Consider the following 26,604-nt stretch of genomic DNA (forward strand, 5'->3'; position numbering starts at 1 on the left):
ACGGCTAAATGAACCCCAGTCTCCCGATACTTCGCAATATATGTACATTGACAATTTTATTTTGTAAACAAGGCAGTATTGTGGAATTCTATACTTTAACATGAGAGCTGATGCATCTACATTATACCCCGAATGAAGTAGTCTAACTGCTTTCCTCTGTAAAGAAGAAAGCTTTTCATTATCAGTCTTAATTCCTGTTCCCCACACTAACGAACAGTAACTAAAATGAGAATGGACTATGAAAAAATACAATTCCTTCTTTAAGTTAGTTGTTAAAAAGTTACGTAAACGGTTCAACATTCCCATAGACTTCGTTACCTTCATCCTTACATTGTTCACGTGTATTGACCAACTTAAGTTTGATTGAAAAGAGACGCCTAGAAATGAACGATTATGTACTAGATCTAGTTGCGAATCGCCGTAGTATAATTTCATAATGTAATCCACTTCTTTATTCTTAGGATAGAAAAACATAAACTTTGTCTTTTTAACATTTATCTTTAGTTTATTAGAAGATACCCAGAGATTAAGCTCATTCAACCAGTTGTTTGACATCGCCTCTAGCTCCTTCAAATCATTCCCAGAAAAGAAAACACTTGTATCGCCAGCATACATTAATACGTCCCCGGTGAAAGGGATATTAACAATATCGTTTACGTATGTTATAAATAGTAGAGGGCCCAGGACAGAGCCTTGGGGTACACCATATTTAATTACTGTTTTTTCAGATTGAGCATCCGGGAGAGAAATGTACTGTAGTCGATTGTGCAAATAACTACGGATAAGATTTTGTGCTTTACCTCTAAAGCCGTATGCTTCAAGTTTACGGAATAAAATTTCGCGTTTGATGGAGTCGAATGGTTTTTGGAAATCTAGATATATACCAACTGTAAATAACCTGTTTTCAATAGTTTGGATGATTTTATCTTTTATTCGTACAAGTGCCTTTTCTGTAGACTTTCCCTTTTGAAATCCGAACTGCTGCCCTACAATAACATTTTTCGCTGATAAAAATTTATTAAATCGCGTGCACAAGACTTTCTCTGCAACTTTAGAAAATATTGATAGTACAGATATTGGTCTATAATTACCCAACTCATTACACTTTCCGCCTTTATGAAGTAAAGTCACACGAGCATTTTTTAGCCTATCAGGATAAATACCAGATGATATCATTTCATTAAAGATGTGCGTTAATGGTTTTGCAATGTCATGTGCCACGGCCTTAACTGGTGAAGCTTTTATGCCGTCTTCTCCGGCAGCTGATTTGTTTTCAAGAGAACCTAGAATAGAAATGATTTCATCTTCTGAAGTAGGACTAAGAAACAGAGTGTCTTTCACAGCACTATGCACGTACGCCATATAACTTCGTTCTGGGTACAGTATGGAGGGCTTCGGCAGCTCCAACATTCATAAAGTAATTGTTTAACAAATTTTCTAAAGAATCTCCAGAATACCTCACGCCATCAACTTCTAATTGCGGTGGTACTCCTGATGAAGGGGTACTTGTCAATTCACGAAAGACCTTCCATGTCTTACAACTGTTTCGGGCGACGCTTTCAAACTTGCGTTCAAAAAAAGGCAAGTTTGGCCTTCCTTAGGTCAACATTTAACCTATTTCTAAACTTCTTAAATTCCTGTAATATTTGAAGATCACGTGTTTTTAGAAAATTAGCAAATAATTTTTCTTTTTGTTTAGTACGATAATAAAGGTCGCCCGTGATCCATGCCTTGCGGGCCTTTCTGTGCTTCACTACTGTTCTTAAAGGAAAAGCAGCATTATAACTGTGCTGTAATTTTGATACAAATATTTCATATGATCTAGACGGATTTTGCTCGGAGTATACGTCTTCCCAGTTTGTGCTGACGACTAGAGACTGAAATAAAGTGATGCTGCGCTGGTTTATGCGTCTCGTAGTGAACTTTTCTGCACTGGAATAATTGTGTGTTGGAAAAATTGCAAATATGGATAAATGGTCACTAATATCTGAACCTAGGACACCAGAGCAAGTTTCAGCCTTTGGTACATTTGTAAAGCATAAGTCAATGAGCGTATCACACTGTGAAGTAACCCTGGTGGCCTGATGAATTAGGTTATCGCAGTTATTCGCAAGCATAACTTCAAGTAACTGAAATTTTGCTTGATTATCGGTAAAATAATTTACATTAAAATCTCCAACCATGGTAACGTTCCAATTATTAGCATTGGCATAATGTAGTAGCGTCTCGACATAGTCAAGAAAGTTTGAGAGTGCCGCCTGAGGCGGGCGGTAAACAACAGCTATAAGAAAGTTGCGGCACACAATAGCAACCGTTTCGAAATCATCGGACATGCAAGTAAACTCCCTCAGAGTAAAAGTGATTACGTCGGTGAACATTAAGTGACACACCCCCACTCCGCCTCCCGGAACGGTAAACAGAAACATGCTTATAATCGACAAAATTGTGCACTTCTGCGTCGTCTGAGTACCAAGTTTCAGAGAAAGCTAAAAAATCAAAACAACAATCTAACTGAAAAAGTATTCCTCGGATTCTACGTGTTTATTTCTGAGGCTTCTTGCGTTCATGTGAAAAAGTGAAGCGTGTTTCTTACGGAAGCAATCCTCAACTTGTACTAAGCTATTGAAATGCTCAGAAGTTAAATGAGTAGCCATAGTTTACTAGAATCAAGGGAATTTCCGATCAGGGGGTGTTACGTAATTTTGGCCAGGTCATCCTCGATTGAGATTTTGATTGCGCGCATGTCAGGCTGCTTGCGCACAAAGATTCTGCCCTCTGAAGTCCAGACGAACTGATAATCTTTTTTTCTTGCTTTTTGCTTCGCCATCCAGAGTAGTTGTTTGTTGGCTGCAGTCAATAATAATAATAATAATAATAATAATATCTGGGTTTTAACGTCCCAAAACCACGATATGATTATGAGAGACGCCGTAGTGGAGGGCTCCGGAAATTTCGACCACCTGGGGTTCTTTAACGTGCACCTAAATCTAAGTACACGAGCCTCAGACATTTTCGCCTCCATCGAAAATGCAGCCGCCGCGGCCGGGATTCGATCCCGCGACCTTCGGGTCAGCAGTCGAGCGCCATAACCACTAGACCACCGTGGCGGGGCGGCTGCAGTCAAGTTGTCAAAGAATTTCACTCCCGGAAGCTTGTTCATTAGTTAATACGTTTCGCGAACCATTGCGCCCTCACTGCTCTCGATGCAAATCTGAGAATAGCGACTGGAGGCTTGCCTTCTTTGGTCGGGAGGCGGTGTAGCCCGTCAATGTCATCCTCAGATAGTTCAGGGAGCTCAACACAGCGCGCTATTTTATTAACTTCTTCAAAGAGGCTTTCATGCTCGCGAGGAGTTGCCGTGAATTTCGATATTCTGTCTTCTACTGTACTGCTCCAACTCGCTCACTTGTCGTTTCAACACCGTAATTTGCGTAACTTCCGGCGCCTTCTCTGCAGTTTCGACTCGGCGACGCAAATCAGAAATGTCCTTCTCTTGCCGAATGAGAGTATCTTTTAGTTCATCATAGGTATCAGACAAGTGCTGAACAGATGTTTCGATGTGCTGCACTGTATCCTGCAAGCCCATTAGTCTGTCTAATTTTGTCTCCAGCACAGAGATTTGCGACAGCTTCTTGCTGATTTCTGCCAGCTGTGCCTGCAATGGGCCAGACGCAGTTAGTGTCTCACCCCTGCAGGCACCGCATTTTTGGGGTTTTTTTGTTGCGTCTTTCATGGACCGAAAAGATCGGTCGCTGATTCCACTGCATTTTCCAACATGAAAAACCATGCTACATTCAGCACATGTCACGACTAGATCTTTTTCTTCAAACTGTACCTCGCAAGACGAGCATCTAGCGACAGCAGACATAGCAACGAAGCTTCCAGAAGGCGAAACCCATACAAGCACAATAGCTTTAGGGGCAGCAGCAGCAGTGAGACAACGGAATTAAAGTTATGCTATATTATCGAGTAATAAAATTGTATCACAAACCTGCAATGAATACAGGATGCGCTTAGACCACGATGTGTTGATCCATGTCACCGCTACTGCTGCCGCCCACAAAGCGACGTCACTCCCAGAGGAGTGACGTCGTAGCCGAGGTAGACGTACTGGCGCCGGCGCGCGCGCGCAGCTATTCGCCTTCGCTGTGCAGTCGCCGTCTGACACTGCGCTGGAGCCGCTTGATAGCGCCTCTGACTGGCATTTGCCAGTGTGGTTTAGCCATGGAGAAGGAGAGCGCAAATGCTGCTCAACGGCGCAGAAGAGCGGAGAAGCTTAACTCATAGGATACCGAAGTAGTTGCCTGGCAAAGTAAATATACATGTGCCACATAATATTGATACGAAGTGTCACTGTCGGTGGAAAAACAAGGGAAGCGCGGGTAGAGAAAGAGGACGACGACGTAGCTCCTACGATCACTGTGAAAGAAAGCGCATTTGGTTATGCACATAAGCGGAGAGTACGGGGGGGCTGGGGGGCTTGGGCCCCCCCCCCCCTGACTGCCTCATGGGGGGGCAGAGCCCCCCCTGGCGCCGGCCCAGGGTATTTTTTAAGAGCTTAGCTTAGGTCCCCGGGTCGTCCTGTCTGGCAGCTATTTCACAGGAGGCTGTTTATGCCCGATTTTTTTTCATTTCCGCCATTTAAAGTTCGCCACATGGGCCAGTGACAAGTCAAACATTCCATGGAAAAGTGTCCCTCAAACGGATTTTTACGTGCAGAATATGTTGTGCTGATGAACAACTGAAATGACGACTTAAGCTATGACAAATTAAAAAATTCACCGGCGATTACGATACTGCCTAATTCGCTGAGCGCAGCCTCGTGTTCGGGCAACGCCAGCTGTGTTTGAAGTTTTGACTATCCGCAGTTGTAGCAATGTAACATTCGTTACATATTGCCACAAAAACTGCCAGCGCTCGAGTGCTACGCACACTATATACTCTGTGCATTGCAGCTGTCGCGAACCAAGTGAAACGCCCACAGCCCCGTTATGACAAGCGAAGCCAGCCGCAGTGCACGTGCCAGCCCTGCATGCGCACGAGCGACAGAGGAAGAAAGCGAGGTTAGAGGCCAGTATCTCGTGATATCGACAGACTCCGCGTTCGCTCTCTTTCGTCCTCGTTCGCGCTATGGGTTACGCCACTGACGCCAACGGCGATGCCGCTCAACGCAGGAACGGATGCCTAAGGGCTGCGCTCTAATTGCCTTGAACCCCGTAGTGAAGGGTTTTGAGAACACAAAAATGATACTGAGAATACAAAGCAATCCCGACGCATTCAGTCAGTGAACGCTTTCGCACAAACTTACTCGCCAATAAAAAAAACGGGTAATTTCTTGGTTGCCTATATATTGGTACCCTTCGACATGCCTGCTTATAAAAGTGCCGAGAAAAGATTGTACGCAGTTTTGATTTATCATAAAGGGTTTTACTAAAAGTTCGGCCACCAATGAGCAACTCCATTACTCGTCCAGATTCATAACCGCAGCTTCGCACAAGGTGTAGTGGTAGCAAATGGTATTTGCTACCATAGGCGTGCGCACAGGGGGGGCAGGGGGGGGGCGGCTGCCCCCCTAATCATCTAGGAGGGGGGGCGCAAAATCTGCCATATACATGGACTAAGTAGGGGGGGGGGCCCTGCGATGAACCTTCGCCCTCCTTAATAAGGAACCCTGCGCACGCCTATGTTTGCTACCATCTCAGAATTACTTTCGGCCATCTTGAATTGAACTCACTGGCATATAATTAAAGCTTCCCGTGATAGCGTTAGCCTACTCTCTCTCCTGTGTGGGGCACGCATGTTTTAACAAAGTAAAGCCTAACCCCACGCATTGCGTGAATCGATTTTACGCGACGCAGTCATCGAGTCAACGAAAAAGGTCACCTACGCGACCTTTTTCGCTTTGAGCCCAGAGTTACGAGGTCGATCGATGTCTTTGTGTAAACTGAAAAATAAATCTAGGGTCTTCCACTTACATATCTTCATTGTGATATCGCGGGCACCTAAGAGACTAAAGTTACATTAAATTCTTTAATTTGGAAGTTGCAACACTTCTCTCTCGCTATCTCTGTCTTTCTTTCTCTTTCTCTCTCTCTCTCTCTAGATATATATATATATATATATATATATATATAGGGAGAGTGAGAGAGAAATGTGGAAGAGCAAGTCGGGCCCCCGCCCCCTCCGGTAAAATGAAAACTCTCCGCCTATGGTTATGCAGGAGTTGCTCCTAAGCATAATTCTGTCTCAGAACAATCCCTCACTTCAATTATTGAAGCAGCTGTGCAGAAGGCAGTAGCGAAGGCTATGGACCAGCTATTGGCGAACCTGGGAGACAGCATTGCACAGGCTATTTCAGAAAAAATGAATACCGCCATGCAAACTGCTGGTCAGTGCTCTGTAACATCTTTGAATACTAAACCTACACAGCGTACCAATGAGGAAAGTAATCAGATACCCAAGTCTGAATGTGGTATCGCGTCAATGAGCTCATCTGTTACTCCTGTCTCTGAAAACCAGCCAATCAACGATATGGAAATGACAGATGCAGACCATATTGCTAGGGCCCAAAAGAGAGCAATCTCGTCAGCTAGTGAGGACTCGTCATCTCTGCCTCAGTCGAAATCGAAGAAAAGTCAGCCTAAATCAATTTTGAAAGAAAGTATATTGGAGAAGGCAATTTCTACTGCGGCACTTTCTTCACCATAGGGTCGTTGAAAGTGCTTCAGTGGAACTGCCGCTCCATTTTATCAGCTTCTGTAGACCTATTTTGTCTTGTTAATCAACATAATCCGGATATAATTTTATTACAGGAAACTTGGTTAACTAATGAGAAAAATTTTCATTTAAAGTCTTACCGGTGTTTTCGATTAGACCGACCTACTGGTCTAATCACATTCATTTCAGGTAAAATATGTCATAAGGCAAAAATTATTTTTCAAATTATGGATCCTGACTGTGAAATGTTAACCGTAGAGATGGTCCTTCCCGGCTGTTTTCCGATATATATTATAAACACTTATTTTCCTTGCGGTGTTCAGAGTACTAGCTTTCTTGACAGGGCATTAAATATTTGTGGGCGGGATATATTGATTTCTGGGGACTTTAATTCGCATCATATTTCTTGGGGTTTAAAAACAGATTCCTGCGGTAACCGGCTGTGGAACTGGTCATTAGATAAAAACTTTTCTTGCAAAAACTCTGGATTTTGTACATTCGTGAGAGGCCTGAACTGCTCTACAATCGATCTAACATTTACTAGCAATAGTCTCTCAGTATCTTCATGGTCGACTATTGACAGTGCCACTAATAGTGATCATCTACCAGTAATTTATGAAATTTTATGCCCAGTGACATCCGCTGCTGAACAAACCAATACATTTATAAACTACAGCATATTTAAGAAATGCTTGATATCTGCAATTTCTCCAGTATCCGATGTTTCTGATGAACAAAAATCAAGGATAATTTGTAGTGCTCTGGAAACTTCTAGAAAAAAGTCAGAATTTGTGATTCAATCAAAGAAAAATAATTTGCTCAACCCTTGGTGGAATTCGGATTGTTCACGCGATTTTAAAAGAAGGAAAGCTGCCTGGATGGATGGATGAATAAACTTTATTTCGGTCCCTCGGAACGCGCCCTAGCACGTTGCGGGCCGCTCCCACGTCGGAACAGAAAGACCAAGTCTCTCTGCTGCGTCGCGGGCCCGTTGGACTGCCCATAGTTGTGCTTCGAGTCCGGAGCTTGTAATAGCTTCTTCCCATTTTGACGGCGTGATGACTTCGCCGCCGTGTAACGCGGGGCACCGCCAGAGCATATGTTCGAGATTAGCGATATCTGCGCATAATGAACATGCATTAGTTGGCTGTATTTCAGGATAGATCTTGTGCAATAGCGCGGGGTTAGGGTACGCCCCGACTTGAAGTAGCCTGAGTGTCAGAGCCTGTGGTCTGCTCAATTTTCTGTGTGGTGGAGGGTACTGTCTCCTCCCCAGGTAAAAATGTTTGGTAATTTCGTTATACGAGGTGGGCGGGTCCCGATTCTCCAAAACCTCAGCGCGCCCTCCGGTAGCTACGCGGTCTACTAGTCCTCGCGCAGCTATGTGGGCCGACTCATTGAGATTGGGCGGGGCTCCCTTGATCTGTCCCATGTGAGCTGGGAACCAGACGAGTGTGTGTGGCTCGATGTTCTTGTCCCGGAGGATCCGCAAGGCCTGCCTGGAAAAGCTTATTACTTAACCAATGTCCGAAAAATTGGAGCGACTATAAATTCTACCGAACCATATTCAAACACACAGTATCTAAAGCAAAGGATGACTACGACACTAAGCATTACGATTTCCTATCCAAAGCCAAAAATAAAAGTGCGCTTTTCAAATTCCTCCGTAGTAGGAAAATTCTTCGTCGTCCAAACATAGATTCTTTGGTGCACTCTGACGAAGAAATTAAGCAAATGCTAAAAGATATAGCAGTTGGTCTAGAAAGCAGATTTTCATCTCTACTATCACCATACACTAAAGTTGCAATGCCGAGTGATGACTACGACGAGATATCAATGACTGAACTGGCCACGGTAATGCAAGGACTTCCCAATTCCGCTCCAGGTTCTGATGGAATAACTACAAATATGTTAAAAATCCTTTTTAGGGAGGCCCCTGATATTTTACTAGCTATAGTTAATCATTCTGTCAAATGCTCATGGATTCCTTCTAATTGGAAAATTGCTAAAATAATTCCAGTTCTTAAAAACAACTCTGCAGGATACACCCTTGACAATATTAGACCAATTGCGCTAACTTATAATCTGGTTAAATTAAAAAAAAATTATTTATGCTCGTCTTATGAAATTGGTCGAGGAGAAAGAGATTTTCAGCCCCTTCCAATTGGCTTTAGACCTAGATGTTCTATTTGGCATGCACATGTGGATTTGGAGAGCAGAATTAAATTAGCGCGCCGTCACAGACAAATAGCAGCCCTGGTAACATTGGATATCTCAAAAGCTTACGATAGTGTAGAATATAAAATATTATTGGATCAATTAAACTTTAATGATATCCCTAATTATATAGTGAGGTGGTTTAGTGAGTTTTTAACTGGAAGGAAATTTTATTGTTCACTAAAAGGTCATTCTTCAGGTATACATTGTCAGTCCAGAGGGGTTCCTCAGGGAGCAGTCACCTCGCCTCTTCTCTTTAATGTATTGCTGAGCAATATTCCCAGCCATAATGGTGTATACACATACGTATATGCAGACGACATAGCATTTTTTGCGTCCGACTCTGATATACATTCCCTATATACTCGCTTACAAACGTATATGTGCGCCATTGAAAATTGGTTAGAGGATATCCATTTATGTCTCAATGTTTCAAAGAGCTCAGTGATAGTTTTCCCTTTGGATAACCCAGTTTATATAACACTAACTTGCAACCTGCAGAACATACCACAAGTGGACTCGGTAAAATATCTCGGAATAATTTATGATAATCGTCTCCTCTGGCACACACATATTGAATACATAACAAAGAAAGGAGTACGAGCGCTAGGAGTTTTACGAAGACTTTGCAACAGTCGATCGGGGATGCGAAGAGACACACTAATTATGATATACAAAATGTATGTACGCCCAGTATTAGAATTCGGATGTGTTTTATATTCGGGTGCACCAGCTTATAAATTGCGTCCACTTGTACTGCTGGAAAGGGAGGCCCTAAGGTTATGCCTCGGACTCCCGAAATTCGTAGCCAATAATGTCCTGTACTTAGAGGCAAGATTACCCTCTCTTTTGTGCAGATTTAGGATACTAACGGTACAAACTTTTCTAAAAATGTATGAATATCCTATAAAACTAAAAATTATTTTCATGTCTCACCCAGCGTTATTTTTTCAATCTTACTGGCCTCGGTTTCATACACCACAGGTGAGTTACGTACAAGCACTTATTGGACCCTTAGATGTTAAACTGAGTGAAGTTCCTTCCATTGACAAGGAAAGGCACAACCTTAAAATCATTTTTGACAATATATATCCAAATCATGCCAAAAATTTGCCTTACCAGATATTAAACGGCCTACTCCAAAGGCATTTAGAGGGGATACATACGACAAATATCATAGCTACAGATGCCTCACAATCCGAAGAAAAATCTGGCATTGGTATTTTCTCTGAGACCTTCAACTGGTCATTTTCATGAAGACTTCCTGATTTCTTATCAGTATTTTCGGCGGAATTTCTAGCGGTAATTATGGCTTTACGAAAGCTGACCCCATCAACCTCAAGAGTTGCAATAATTACAGACTCATTATCTTTGTGTTCCGCACTCGCTGCAAATACCGAATCTCAATTATCACGTACTTTTCATTTTCTTGTTCCCACCCACGTAACTTTAATTAGATTAATCTGGGTACCGGGACACAAAGGGATAAAAATGAATGAAATGGCGGACTCTCTGGCGAAAGCCGCTCTCAGTGGTCCCATATTCTCAATTATTCCCATAACAGCACTCATAATTCGTGACAGATTTAGAAGGCGTGCCATAATTCAAGACTCCGGCAAAACATTAATCACTCATCTAAACGAATATCGACACCTCTTGTTCCCTTGGCCTAGGAATTTCTGTTCAACAAAAAAAGATGAAGTTATTTTTACTAAATTACGATGTCGCGTTCCAAAACTAAATTTTTATATGCATAGATCTGGTCTGGCTCCCTCCCCTCTTTGCTCGTTTTGTAACCAGGACGAAACAGTTGAACATTATTTCTTATCATGTAACCGTTTCAATTTACTAAGGAAAAACATTCTCAAAGCAGCGTTTAATCGAATTAGATTGGATTTCATTACTTCTAATATTCTATTCTTGGGAGCCTCCTCATTAGGTCACTGTCACCGGGATGTCTGTTCCGCTGTACAAAAATTCTTAATTGAATCAGGGCGGTTTTAATTCGGAATTTTAAATGAGCATTATGCATTTTTTCTAACTTCTCTATAATTCATTAGTCATAGAAATCATATGTGGTCACTTCTACCTAAAATTAATCGTTTCTTGGCCAATCCCCCAGAGTGGGTGTGAGCCATGCATCAAGGAAATCATCATCATCATCATTTCCGCGGTCTCTGTGCCCATTAAAAACCCCCTTACTCTACTCCAGAGTACGTAACAGATTGGTGGGTGGTGCTGGGTAAGACGAACCCAACAACGGAAGCTTCACTACCTGAACTTCACCGCAGCCGCCGCCTTGCCGGACTCCCGCCTTCGCCAATCGAAATGTCCCAAGAGCAGACCTCTGCTGCTTCGACGCCAACTCCGACGGGTTCCGTGCCCTACTACCGAGTGCCACCAAACTTCGGCGGAACCTCAGAAGAAGACGTCGACGTGTGGCTCAAGAACTATAAGCGGGTGAGCAGGAGCAACGGCTTGGACTCGGAAGCACAGCTCAGGCATGTTGTGTTTTCGCTAACTGACACCGCTCTCATGTGGTACGAGAACCACGAGGACATGTTTACGACTTGGGACCGTTTTGTCGAAGAAGTGCAGAAGTGCTTCGGTGACTCTGACGCAAAGAAGAAGCGCGCGGAGCAGACATTGGCTCAGAGGGCACAGCTTCCAGGAGAGACATGCACGACATACATTGAAGAAATCTTGAAGCTGTGCAAGATAGTCAATGCTCGGATGTCTGAAGAAGACAAGGTTGGACACGTTCTTAAGGGTATAGCCGAAGACGTGTACAATTTCTTAATTGGAAAGGAAAGCCTGAACTCCGTGTCTGACGTGATGAAGCACTGCCGTACCTTTGAATCGCTGAAGATGCGACGGATCTCTCCGAAATTCGGCCGCTTGTCTAACGTCCCAACTGTGGCTAGCGTCGAAACAGTGTCGCCCAACGACCTTGCCTTCACAATACGGCAGATTGTCAGAGAAGAGCTGCTTCGATGTCAGCAAACATCTCATCACCCCAACAACTTTCAGGAGGCCTATGCAAGAGAACCAGAGCATGCGCGAACTCCGGCTACTCTTGCTCCATGGCAGCCATCGGTCAACGCAGCTGATCCCGATGAATACCGAGGCACACGGCAGTCTGGGTTCTCACATCGCACACCACCCAATTACGGACGGCGTTTCCGCTCGCCTGGTTACCGTCAACGAACGTCGCTTGGCTACGGTGCCCCTGAAGAGCGGCACTACTATTCCATGCCTTCTGAGAGGAGTGGTTACTCTGAGCAGCCGCCTGTATCTCGACCACATCCGGTGTGCTACAACTGTGGCGTCCCGGGTCACATCGCACGTTTTTGCAACCACCGCAGCCCATACCAGCGACAGCCTTCTCAGCTTTTCGACCGTCCACTCTACACGCCACGGCCACCACGCGCACCAACCGGATTCCGCTACCCCTCGCCGGCTTCTGATCGAAGTTTGACGCCGCCACCAGCTCCACGAGCTCCGCGATCACCGTCGCCACGGCGACGCACGCGGTCACCGCCGCCGGAAAACTAGTCGGTGCGGCCAATAGGGGTGAGGCCGCGAGATACCAGGCGCTATCTACAGATATACCCCCGTCAGCGTTTATGTTGAAGAAGAGTTCACGTACTTGTTGATACGGTACCTACTATGGCACTTGTAGATACAGGCGCGACGATCTCTGTGATGAGTGTAAATTTTAAGAACCTTCTCGGACCTAAAGTGATGTTTTGCCTGAGCCCTGGTGTGACATTCCGTGGTGTGAGCGGTGACGCGTTGTGTCCAGTGGGATTTTGTACTGCGGACGTCTCCTTGTGTGGCAAGGTATTTTGCACAGAATTTGCGGTTATTCCACGGTCTACACATGACGTTATTTTGGGTATCGACTTTTTGCGTGAGTGTGGGGCAACTGTTGATTGCAGAGGTGGGCACCTTTCCCTGCATGGTACTTTTCCAGCTGCGCTCTTAGAGAATTCCTATCGTGATGACTGCATCTTTTTCGTCTCCGAGGACACAGTCGTTCCTGCGTTTTCTGCCGTGTGCGTTCCCGTGACTTGTTCTGGTAACAACTGTGCCATGTTTGACGCCACACTCGAACCGATTCCTTTGGCCCCTGTCTGAAGAAGAACATTCTAATTCCCCATTGCGTGGTGTCTGTTATTGATGGATGAGCAGGTGTGTGGACAATGAACACTTCCATGGAGCCTGCAGTTTTGCCAGCCGGCATGAAACTTGCATTATTTAAACCTGAACCGTCTACGACGCTGGTTGCGCTTGTTGATGCTACAGACCAGAATGGACGCCCAGATTCGCAAGGTTCAGAGGATTCCCAATTGCTACAAATGATCAGCAAGTCGCTTGGCCAAGGCGAACGTCATACACTGCTGGACGTTCTCTCTAAGCATTCAAAAGTGTTCGATTTTTGTAAAGATCGCCAAACGCCCTCAATTCCAGCGTCCCGGATACGTCATCAGATCCACACCGAGTCGGCGTATCCCATACGGCAGAAGCCTTACCGAGTGGCACCATCAGAGCGCAAAATCATCGACGGGCAAGTCCAAGAGATGCTGGAAAAGGGGATAATTCAGGAATCGGCGAGTCCCTGGGCCGCTCCCGTCATTCTAGTTAAGAAAAAGGATGGTACGTGGAGATTCTGCGTTCACTACCGCCGCCTGAATTCTGTTACCAAGAAAGATGTTTATCCGCTGCCGCGCATCGATGACGCCATTGATTGCCTGCATTCCGCTTCCTACTTTTCTTCTGTTGATCTACGATCAGGTTACTGGCAAATCCCGATGCACGCAGCTGACAAGGAAAAGACGGCATTCGTTACGCCTGATGGACTGTACGAGTTCAACGTAATGCCATTCGGATTATGTAATGCGCCTGCGACGTTCGAGAGATTCATGGACTCTATTTTGCGTGGTTTAAAATGGCAGATCTGTATGTGTTACCTTGATGATATCGTAATATTTGGACGCACGTTTCAGGAGCATAACACGCGCCTAGATGTTGTGCTCACCTGTATTGAAAAGGCTGGCCTTCTACTGAATTCGAAAAAGTGCCACTTTGGCGAGCGACAAACATTGGTGCTGGGCCATCTCGTCGATAAAGATGGCATTAGACCTGACCCACAGAAGACAGCGGCCGTTGAATCGTTCGAGCAACCCAAATCTGTGAAACAACTTCGCAGCTTCATCGGGCTATGCTCGTATTTCCGGCGGTTCATACCCGGGTTTGCGGATGTCGCTCATCCTCTGACGAGACTTCTCCAGAAGAAGAGCCCGTTTCAGTGGAGCCCCGAATGTGATGCCGCTTTTCGCCAGCTGAAGTGCTTGTTAACTTCACAGCCGATACCTCGGCACTTCAATCCCTCGTCGCCAACAGAGATCCACACGGACGCAAGTGGCATCGGTCTCGGCGCCGTTCTCGTTCAGCGCTCTGGTAACAAGGAACACGTCGTGGCGTACGCAAGTCGTTCTTTAAGCAAGCCTGAACGCAACTACACAATGACCGAACAGGAATGCCTAGCGGCAGTCTTTGCAGTACAGCGGTTTCGCTCATACATCTATGGCCGCCCGTTCACCATCGTCACAGATCACCATTCCCTGTGTTGGCTGGTCAACCTTCGCGACCCCTCCGGCCGCCTCGCACGATGGGCCCTTCGTTTGCAAGAATATGTCTTCACCATTTCGTACAAGAGTGGTCGTCGACACGCTGATGCGGATTGCCTCTCTAGGATGCCACTACCTACGACGGATTGTGAGGCCGATAATTTCGACCACCTTATCGCTTCGCTGTCGCCTGGCTTTCCCGATGCCGTGACTTTCGCCGCTGAGCAGCGCAAAGACCCAAGCTTGAAAGCTCTCTTCCCTGCAACAATCGAGCCAATACCCGAAGGCCAGTTTTGCGTCCGAGGTGGTCTTCTTTACAAGAGGAACTTGTCAACGACGGGCGCCCGCTTTCTGCTGGTCGTTCCTGCGTCTCTTCAAACATCTGCTCTGCGTCTCACGCATGACGACCCGACCTCTGGTCATTTAGGAACCGCACGAACACTTAGTCGCACCAAAGAGCGGTTCTATTGGCCTCAAATGCGCAAGACAATTGAAAAATATGTGGCCAGTTGTACGCAGTGTCAGAGCCACAAGCGGCCCACCTCAGGTCCAGTCGGTCATCTGCAGCCCGTAATGCCCCCCAGTTCTCCCTTTGAAAAGGTCGGCATTGATCTTATGGGACCATTTCCCCGTTCTTCAAAAGGCAACCGGTGGATAATTGTATGCGCTGACTACCTGACGCGGTACTGCGAGACGGCTGCCTTACCCTCAGCCACGGCAGGCCAGGTTTCGGAGTTCCTGTTGCATTCAGTCATACTCCGGCACGGGCCACCTCGCGTGGTGATAAGTGACCGTGGTCGCCAATTTACCGCCGATGTGGTAGAATCATTACTTCGCTTGTGTGCCTCCAAGTTCCGACACTCAACTGCTTATCACCCACAAACTAACGGTCTGACCGAGCGCACAAACCGAACGTTCATCAACATGTTATCCATGTACGTCACCTCCGACCACAAGAACTGGGATGAAGTATTACCGTTCGTGACGTACGCCTTCAACTCTGCGAAACACGAAACTACAGGTTACAGCCCTTTCTACCTGCTCTACGCTCGCTCGCCTCGACATACGCTGGACACTATCTTTCCTTTTGTCGTTCACGACGACTTGTCAATTGCGGAGACTTTGTGTCGCGCAGAAGAGGCTCGTCGACTTGCACGCTTACGTACATTGGCAGCGCAAGACTCCTCCAAAACACGCTACGACAGTCAACACCGGCATGTAACCTATGTTCCCGGTGATCTAGTGTGGGTGTGGACCCCAATACGCAGACGTGGCTTGAGCCAAAAGCTACTCGCACACTACGCCGGTCCGTTCGTGATCCTCCATCGTCTAAGCGAGGTAAACTACGAAATCGCACGTCTGACTACTAGTGGCCGACGTTCATGAAAGACCGAGGTGACGCATGTTGCCCGCCTGAAGCCGTATACACGAAGGACACAAGAATGACTCGCCCAGAGGGCTTCGTCTGAGAGAGGAGAAATGATACGAAGTGTCACTGTCGGTGGAAAAACAAGGGAAGCGCGGGTAGAGAAAGAGGACGACGACGTAGCTCCTACGATTTCCGCGGTCTCTGTGCCCATTAAAAACCCCCTTACGCTACTCCAGAGTACGTAACAATATGTATACCATGTATGTGCCATTGGAGCAGCAGTGAGCATGATAATCAAGCTAATCCTAGACGATCAGGAAAGCTAAGAACAATCAGCTGAACCTTTGCTAACGCTATGTTATCCTGGCATAGCCGAGCTAAGCCACTGTATGATTTTTTTCTAAGTGCTTTTTGGGCTGTATCAGACTGTAGAACTCGTAAAATTAGTGGTTTGAATGTGAATGCGCAGCCAATCTCAACTGCGTGATTATCCGCATGGAATATTTTTTGCAAAAAGTGGCTCGGCTCAAAAGAAAACGTGCTACCTCTCCTACAGTGTCACTTCCAAGAAATAGAGCCGCTGAAAAAACAAGTTGATAGTGCGAGACATCATCTTCCGTCCACCTTTTGTCGCAGAGAAATTTCTGTGTCCTTGTAAAACGGTGTATATTTGTGCAGCGATATACTGTTACCACACTTCTGCTTTCTTCACATTGTCTTTTTCGAAACATTACTACTTCATAACATACTTATGCACTAGCAATGATTCTGGTGCTGAATATGATAAGATGCTCTTTTTGGTTACGTATCAACCAACGAGCTGCGCGTGCATGAAAATAAAATATCCTGCTGATATTACACCCTCATTCTGGCTCTGATAATATTTTTGCCTAATAAAAATCACAATTGCAACTCTGCTACTGCATATTTTAACGGCATTTTCGTGTGAACTATCATAATACTTTAATAGAGGCGTTTACCTAACCTCTAGGTACGGAATCTCTCCTCTCACATGTAGGTAAACCGAGTGCTAGTTTTTACAGCGAAAGCTGTTATGAGATCATTTCACCGGCCGTTTTTGGCGCCGTAGTTGTCCGCCGCCGCCGCCTCCGCCGCCGGTGCCCGCAACCAGTATCGCTCGAAATAAGAAAAAAAACTAAATAAGAAAAAATTCCAGGATGGAATGAGGTTCGAACCTGGGTCCTCTGCGTGGGAGCCCAGTACTCAACCTCTGAGCCATGCCGGTGCTTGAAAATGCTTTGCTAAAAGGTCCTATACAGGCTTCATGTCGGGAAGGAACCACATTAGCATATGCAATATGGCGTGGTAGAAGAGTAAAATAAGCACCAAGCGTCGCACAACGCGAATTATGTAACCAGGCGTCACACTCTGCGAATTGCGCAACGAGTAGGTTGTTGAATGCTTCCAACCCATTACAAAGGACCCTGCCATAATTCTTCATCGTCATCAGGCACAGCATCAACAAAGTGCGCATAATGCCTTACATGGGTTTAGCAGGTACCAACGCTCTCCGTAGAATGACGAAAAATGGCAGAGTGCCTGCTGCCCTACTTCTCAAAAATTACAATGATTTATAGCGTAGTGGGTTCCTCGCAAGTGCACTTGGATTGGTTGCCAAGGAAGCCCATAAGCGCATGATCCACTTCCTCTGGGTCTCAGTAAAATTACAATGATTTATAGCGTAGTGGGTTCCTCGCAAGGGCACTTGTATTGGTTGCCAAGGAAGCCCATAAGCGCATGATCCACTTCCTCTGGGTCTCAGTAAAATTACAATGATTTATAGCGTAGTGGGTTCCTCGCAAGGGCACTTGTATTGGTTGCCAAGGAAGCCCATAAGCGCATGATCCATTTCCTCGGGGTCTCAGTAAAGTTCTTCGCCCCCCCCCCCCCCGGTCTCTTTCCCACGTCAACGTATGTTATACAGCATGACGGGAGTGGGAAATAGCGATCGGGCGTCGCCTAATGTAAATTACATAACCGGTGGGCCGTTTAAAGATTCCAACCCATTACAAAGGGCTGAGCCATAATTCTTCATCGTCATGAGTCGTCGCGTGAACAAAGTGCACATAATTCCTTACAGACGTGTAGCTGATGCCTCGCTTCTCCGCAGAATGACGAATAATGGCTTAGTAGGTGCTTCCAAACTTCACAAAAATTGTGATTCATGGCGTAGTGGGTACCTTTCTAGTGTACTTGTATTGTAGCCCCAAGAGAGCTTAACGGGCTCTAGAAACGCCGCTCTTCCAGCTTTCGCTGTGACTGTGCTGCGGTTTCAGCGCAGGCCTGGCGTTTTTTTTTACACCAACGTCAAAATACTATTCTGGAAAATATTTTTCTGGTGCTTCTGTTATAGCGGTAAATGAGTTACTGTTGGCACCGCTTGATCGTAATGACACTGCGCTAGCGTCTTGTTGAATTTAGAGACGCCCTAATCTACTTTCACGTCAAGATAACACATGTATGGACAATGTATTATCCACGATGTCATTACAAGATGCGGCGCTGTAAGCACATGTGTTGCACATGCTTGCACAGGAAAGAGGCAACAAATCCAGACACAGGCGGACATGACGCAAGCTAAAATGTACCAAATGCCAATTTAAAGCATGTTTTTATGCGGCAGAAAAAAGGTCTGCATGATGGAACGCTCCATAAAGCTCCTTTTAAATTAGCATGCCCCATTTACGCGGCTTTCGGAAGAAACTAATCTTTTGATAAACGCTCATCTCAGTGCTCTTGATCTTGTTATCACCATTTTTCAAAGTTTTCTACACCACTGGGGCGCGCAAGTGGCTCGAAATCACGCGCCTCCATTGAATTCTGCGTCTCGTACGCGGGAGCCACGGCGAAAAATGGTGCAGTGAGCAGCGCGCGCCGGCGGCGGGCGAGGAGAATCAAGGAGGAAACGCGCGCGCGGAGGAGAGCGTCGTTATTTTCCTAGATCAAGGGGCTTTAGCTGTGCGCTGCGGCAGCGCTGCCGCGCTGCTTCCACCACTGGCAGCTGTAGGGTATCTACTAGAAATAATTCACAAACGAAACATTTCTTTCATGACGCCACTGGTGAGGTCAGCAAATAGAGCGAAAGATCGCGAAACTGAGAGGAGGAGGGTTGCCGCGGAAGCCCTCCTTTCCCACTTCGCATGCATGCAAGCGCAATGTGTTCCTGCTATATTGCAGGTCCGCTGGCCGCTCGGGCGACGCGGCCATTCGTTCAATTTAGTTAACCATTTTTTTTTTAATTTTGTTCGTGTGTTCTGAAGTGCACAAACTAAAGGTGACCGATTTCTCAATAAGGCAAAACTCGATCAACACAAGTAAAATTGAAATCTTTGTTTTAAATCACGTTTCGTACTAAAAGATAGACATACACGTAGTGTGAAAGTGTCAATCAGCAAAAGCAGCCCTAATTCACAACTGAAATATGCACACAATGAGCAAATATTGAACCCAGAATATCCGAACCAACGCGAAAATTAACAATCACAAGCAGGCCACGTCGTACTTGACTCAATCACGTCTGTTATGACGGCGAACATATTTTTCTCACAGAACTTAGTACCAAACAAGAAAGAAGTTCAGGGGAAGATGGAGGCGTGAAGCGATGAGAAATCGTTGAACAGGGAATGCCGCTGGAGACAATGTTTCGACAGGTTCACTTGCCTTCGTCAAGGCAGCAGCATTGCCTTGACGAAGAAAAAACCACATGTCGAAGCGTTGGCTCCAGCGGCATTACCTGTTAAAGTGAGTACATTACACGTATTTCAGTGACAGCATTAGAAGTAAAGGCCCCCAAAGGCAGAAATAGAGTGTTCTGCCAATAGGCAGAAAAAGAGTGTTCCACACTCGCCGCCTTGGCTGCGATTGGCGCTGACTAACACTCCCACGTTTAAATGCACATATATACCCCATAAAGTGGACGGGAGGATGACCGCCGCCGTAGCTTAGTGGCAGAGCATCGGACGCGTTATTCGAAGGTCGCAGGTTCGGTCCCTGCCGGCGGTAAGTTATCTTTTCGTCCACTTTACTTTCCTCACATTTATATTCTAAATGCTACAGATAACACCCCCCATACTTTCCTTGTCGTTATTGTCTGTTAGTTCTCATTAATATTGTGTCTAACAAAGAAAAAACGAGCCCTTAAGATCAAGCTCCTTTTCTTCTGACCCTCACTAGCGGCTTTGCCTCTTTGCATTCCCTCCAAGGCTTTTCTTACTTCCCATGTCGTTACTGGTGGGACATCCACTTCCTCTGCGCTACTACCACTTCTTACATTATCGTCCTGGTTGTCCCGGCTGCTGTACAGATCTCTGTAAAACTCATCCGCTGCTTCAGATATCCTATCCATATTGTTAGAAACTTTGCCTTCCTTGTCCCTTAGTGTATACATCTGGTTTTTGCCTATGCACAGTTTTCTCTTCACCGCTTTGATGCTTCGTCCGTTCTTTATAGCGTACTCAATTCTCTCCATGTTATACCTTCTTATGTCGGCTATCTTACGCCTATTGATGAAACAGAACTGACAGAGATTTCGAAGTTCGTCTGTTGTGTTTGAGGTTTTCATGCTTTGCCGTTTCTTGATGAGGTTTTTCGTCTACTGGAAGAGCTTGCCAGTGTCCTGTCTAAGGACTTTGCCTCCGACTTCCGCTGCACGCTTCTTAATGATACTCGTCAGATTATCATTCACTGCGTCAACGCTAAGGCCGGTTTCCTCGGTTAGAGCCGAGTAGCTGTTCAGAAGCGAGACCCGGAGTTCTTGTACTTTCCCTCTTAGCGCTAGCTCATTAATTAGCTTTTTGTGTATCAGTTTCTGCCATTCCTTCCTCAAGTCTACGCGAATTCGTGACCTTACCATTCTATGGTCACTGCATCGCATTTTGCCAACCACTTCCACATCCTGTACGATGGCCGGGTGTGCACAGAGTATGAGGTCTATTTCATTCTTAGTTTCGCCATTAGGACTCCTCCCCGTCGATTTACGGCTCGCCCGATTTCGGTAGAAGGTATTCAAGATCCGTAAACTATTGCGTTCTGCGAACTCTACTAATAACTCGCCTCCGGCATTTTTAGAACCGATGCCATGTACCCCCACTGCCTGGTCTCGAGCCTGTTTCTCGCCTACCTTGGCATTAAAGTCACCCATCAATACAGTATACTGTGTCTTTACCTTACTCATTGCTGATTCCACGTCTTCGTAGAAGCGTTCAACTAAATGGTCATCATGGCTGGATGTAGGCGCGTAGACCTGTACCACCTTCATCCTGTACATCTTATTAAGTTTAATTACGATACTTGCCAACCTCTCACTAATACTATAGTATTAACCTATGCTGCCAGCTATATCTTCATGGATAAGGAACCCCACGCCCAGTTCTCTTCTGTGAACTAAGCCACGATAGCATAGGACATGTCCATTCTTTAGCAGTGTATAAACCTCATCTGTCCTCCTAATTTCACTGAGCCCTATTAGATCCCATTTGACAGCCTCAAGTTCCTCGAATAGCACAGCTAAACTCGCCTCACTAGATAACGTTCTAGCGTTAAACGTTACCAAGTTCAGATTCCAATGGCGGCCTCTCCGGACTCAGAGATTCTTGGCACCCTCCGCTGTATAGTACAACGTTACTAGAACAAACTCAGTTTCAAAGCTCCGTATCTCCGCCAGCGGAGGAGGGTGGTCCGAACGGCGGTCGCGAGAACTAGCGGCGCTGCAGTCACGTCTTGCGCCACTATCGGCGCGTCGTCTGCTGCTTTGGCGGTCCACCGCGCACTTGCTCGCGGCAACTGCACGGCAACTTTCTAATTGTACTAGTGGCAAACGCAAACATTTTTCGTTCTTCCAGTCCACGTTCGAGCATCTCATTTGCGGGCTACACTTAGGGGGATATGCATAAGGTCGTCTGTATGCATTGGCCCGCGAGCGTTGCTCATTGATTGGCTAAGAATCGATGTTCGGTTTATATATGAGCTGTCTACATTGCAGTTTACTTCCAAGCATAGGAGTTTCTAAGCGAATGAGGGTTTTCAGCGTAACTTTTTCATCACTACCACTACAATTTTAGCCGCTGCCGTTTTATCTAGACGAAGAACAAACCAACACGTTTGTAAAAAGCCTTATAATGTACAAAGCATTGTACTTACTCGAGATACAAAAAAAAAAAAAAAACAGTGCTCATGTTGTCTGCAAGTTATTAAAAAAAAACTTTCTCGAAAAACATCACCAATGCTTTGCAATGTTTACAAGACACGTTTTCGCGACGGTTAAAGGGATACTGACCGAAAATCGAAAATTTTTACGAGAACTCTGTAAACGAAATCTCAGTGTGTGATTACATCGAATAGATGTCCTCTCTCAGCAATTGTTTCAGTGGATAGTTGTATGTTCGGTGTTTTTGTGGGCGCGTGCCGAGCCGCCCGGCCGACTAGAGTTGGAAAGCGTGAGGTCACAACACCCGTCTCGGACAGCCAGCCGGCAGGCCGCAGTCTCTCCAAACGCGCCGTAGGTAAGCGGCACGGCATGAATACGAGTTCTGGTCCCTCCACCTGCGACAAATATACCTCCGACGATGAAGAGAGTTCGAACATGCCAAAAACATAATCGCTTACGGTTACGAGCATTCTGCGTCTAGCGACGAAGAGGAGCAGGCGGCCGTGGACGTGCTGGTGAGACAGCCCGGGCCAGTAAAATGGTAGGCGTTTCTCTAGCAAACTTAACGTGTAGCGACAGTACTAGGTAAAATGATATTACATAGGATGTGTTAAGCCTGTTTCACATGCGAGCGACCGAGCGGCGGGGCCCGCGGCGATCGAGCGGCAGCAGGACGCTCGGACGCGGCTTCGTTTCACATGCACCGCTTTTGCGCGGCGCGCGCCTCTGCGATGCGCAGTGATGGTTGTGGGAAGCGCCCGTTATCCGCGGGTTTCCTTTCTCCGGGATCGCTTGCTTTGGTGCGCTTGGGTTGCAAGTTTCACCAGCCTTCTACTTCGGTGATCGATTTTCACGCGCCTAAACCTTGAATGATGAAAATGTGCAGTTTATCAGAGTGCAATTAAACAACTTCAGTAGTCACGTTTATTTCTGTTCCAGCTTTCTTTTTTTACCACGCAAGTCATGTTGCACGCACATACACTTGGCCATGGAAAAGCAAAAGAAAGAATTTGTTTTTGGGGTTTTAAGCTTTCACAGGGCTTTCGGTGGCTTTTGGTCTCGAATGCCGCAAGGCGTTGGTGCGCCGTATGGGCCGGCAAGCGGATGCCAACGGCCCAGTCGACGACATTGGGGGTTTGTGAAGGAGCTCGTCTATTTTTTTTTTTTTTTTTTTGCCTATGGGCATTCTGCAGTAAAGAGGCGGCGGCATTTGTCGTCTTCGGGGTACGTGACCACTAAAAAAAAAAGGAAAAGAAAACAGTAAACTGTTCGAACGTGCTGCACCAGAGTAGTAAAAAAAAAAAAACTGAAACGTCTACTGCGAACAAGTGCGGAGTGTCGTAGGTTCCCCCTGTCCGGGCCTATGTTGGTGTCACGATTCGATAAAAATACAAAAGAACAAAATGACACGTGCAAACGATTTGTCTGCTTTGATGGAAGCGCAGTAAAGAACAACAAAAGGAAAAGAACGGCGTTTTCTACACTGCCAGCTCGTTGCAGCGAATGTCGTCTGCTAGGAAACCGAGTCGGAGCGAGTTCCTCCCGGCGCGCGCGGCTGCTCTCGTCTCCATCCCTACGGTCACGTGCTCCCCGCGTCACTGCTCCCCCATTGGTTGACCTTGGGCAGCCGCTCTGCCGCTCGCGAATTTTTCCAACTCCGGCGAACTCGATCGCGCGTCCACTGGTCGCTCTAAAAAACCTGTTTTTGGGCTTCCGCGACGGCAGCCGCTCCGCTCTTGGAGCAAAATCGCTGCATGTGAAACAGGCTTTAGGAATGAGGTTGCGTGGCCCATCGCTACCGCCACCGTTATGGTCCGATGTCGTCCCTCAGGCTAGCTGCTGGGACTACGCGTCGTTGTATCCCACCTCTGGAACCGCTGTTGGAACTCGGGTTGCGTGTCCGGTGCGACCACGGGTGTGCATCGTGCTCGGAGTAGTCAGTAAGGACAAGGTGAAGAAGGAAATATTTTATGTACAGACTATTTACATGTTTTCGCTCTCAGTCAACATGACTGCCAGCCCGACCACGTCGGCTGGTTCGATTCGGTTCGACCACCTAACCACGGACCGGCACGGCCTTAAGTAAGGTACCAGTTCATTGTGATGTGACCCACTTTTAGGTCGCAGGTGTTGAGGCACTTTTAGGTCACTGGGCAGCGTAGAAGAACGACGACTGGCGTCAGTTGTCGGGGCCGGCTGGCCGAAGACGCCGTTTCTTAGGATCCCTTTTTGTTGGAAAGTCGGCGACATGGTGGCTTTGTGCTGAGGCACAACAGATGCAAGATGGCTGGTTTAAGCTTGGGTAATGCAGAAAAGCAGTTACTACGCCGGAATCGTAGTTTCTCGCTTGCGTTTGCATATACGCTGTCAGTCTTCGAGCGCTGCACAGTTTCTTCCTGAGCGCGAAGCACGCCAGATGCAGAATTATTCAGCCGTTTGATAACTGTGTGCTTACGGCAGATACTGTCACAGCCATGCTATAGAAGACAACTGATCGAATGTCAGTGTGATGCTACTCTATGTCTCGGTAGCGTATAGGTAATCGCCTGCATTTCGTTTTGCTGTTCTATTTCTGGCGGCTCCTCCAAACTGGGCACTAGGCTTTGCGGGACGTCGTGCGTTTTTGGGGGGATTCGCGCCTTGGCCCCATACATTTTGGCTTCGCAATGTGGGGTGGAAATGCTGGGAACAAGCGCGGCACGGCACCGGGCGCGAGTTTCCACTTTCCACGTGGGATCAAAACTTCTTGTACCGCAACAACATGACGATAGTGCTTTACAATGTCGTCACTCTCAAAATGAAGGTCACAGTCCTTGCATATCTCAGTAAGCTTTCTATCTTTGCGATGCAAAGCTTGTTCACACCTTTTGAATTGCGTAGGGTCTTTTGTAGGTCCGAAGAAGTGTCGTGAAGCGGAGTCGTCGTTGCGGTAGCCGCTCTTGCAGCCCGGCGCAAAGCAAGTCGGCATACCGCACCGTGAATATGTTCGTCCTCGTTACGCTTCATACATCATGCACGTGTCTTCGTAGAAGACGCTAAGCCTGGTCAAGAACAGTCGTAAAAATGACGAGCGAACAAAGCGCAGACGTATCTGTAAACCATGTGCGCTCGTACGTCGCCGGCGCCGATCACAAGCGCCAGCCCGCCATCCGCGGCCGGGAGCTAGACTAAAGCTAGACTAGAGTTACTGTATATGCTACATATACAGTAACTCTAGTTCACTATGTTCACCATAGTTCACCAACCTCCTCTCCCAGGATGAAGTTATCGCGGCGCACGCTCGCGCTGGCGCCGGCCCGGAGTTTCCCCTCCTCTCTTTCTTGCTCCGTGGGCTCGGCACTACTAGTGGGAAGCTACCTTAATTTTTCTTGGACACAGTTATCATTGGCCATTAAAGCATTTAAGGCTCCTATTATTAAATGCGAGAGCATTAAGCAATACCGACACCGGCAGCGTAGAGCCGATGAATACAAAGAATAAAAATTAGGATCCCAGCAGGAATCGAAGTGTGTCAGTCATGTACTCCACCACAGAGCCACGCCAGGTTTAGAAACTGCTTTGGGAAAAAAAAACCCCATGCAGGCGTAATGTCGGTGCAACGAGTTGTGGTTGTAGTGCTGGCTATCGAATTTGATAACAAAGCAATCAACACTACATATGCACTCCTTTGATACAGGCGTTATGTCGGGTTAACGTTAATTGTGGTTCCCGTGTTGGCTCCGCATTTATAGCTGTCTAATAAGCATTACATTTGTATTCCTATGATTCAGCAACCCATAGTCCAGCGTCGCTCGACCCCGGAGGAATACGCGAACGAAAGTTACGTATGATATTCACATCATCGCACCGTAGCGTGCACTTTGTTTCGATAACACAGACGTCTGTGCTGTAACGTGGGTGCTGATACTACTGCGTCAGACCATAAGTTGCCATTTAAACATCAGTGTAGTCGGCGTGCCTGGTAAGCGCAATATGGGCACACATATCCTCCATTTACAAAAACACGTCGATCCACCTCGTAACGCTTGGCTCAAAGCCACGAAATGCAGCATAGAACTACTGGCTGACTGCTTCGCATGAAACCGAATTTTCATAACGTTGCTGCGTATGTTTATGCCATTTTTAAGATATTATGCGGTCTGTTACGCTAAGAAGCTACGCCCGTGCGTCAGCGCGCGTCACGACCTTGAGCGCTTTCTTTCCCTGTTTTTTTTTTTTTCTACGAACGCGCGGCTTACTTTCAGTGTGATAGCTCACGATGCTCAAATCAGCCAATGACCGTGGACTTCGGGTTTATGGCACGGTCATTGGGGTGTATGGCGTAATTTGCCGAGAGAAAAGGGAACGATTTCTAGCTGATTCGACAGGACCATAGGTCGGCAATAAAAGGTGGAGCTCACTCAGACTCACTCAAAAAATATATTTTGCACTTATGGCTCACTCGGACTCAGACTCACTAAAGTTTGTAGAAGTGTAGATAGCTGGGCCAGTCGGTATGGATC

The sequence above is a fragment of the Rhipicephalus sanguineus genome, chromosome 1 (assembly GCF_013339695.2).
Source record: "Rhipicephalus sanguineus isolate Rsan-2018 chromosome 1, BIME_Rsan_1.4, whole genome shotgun sequence".
In the NCBI taxonomy this organism is placed as follows: Eukaryota; Metazoa; Arthropoda; class Arachnida; order Ixodida; family Ixodidae; genus Rhipicephalus; species Rhipicephalus sanguineus.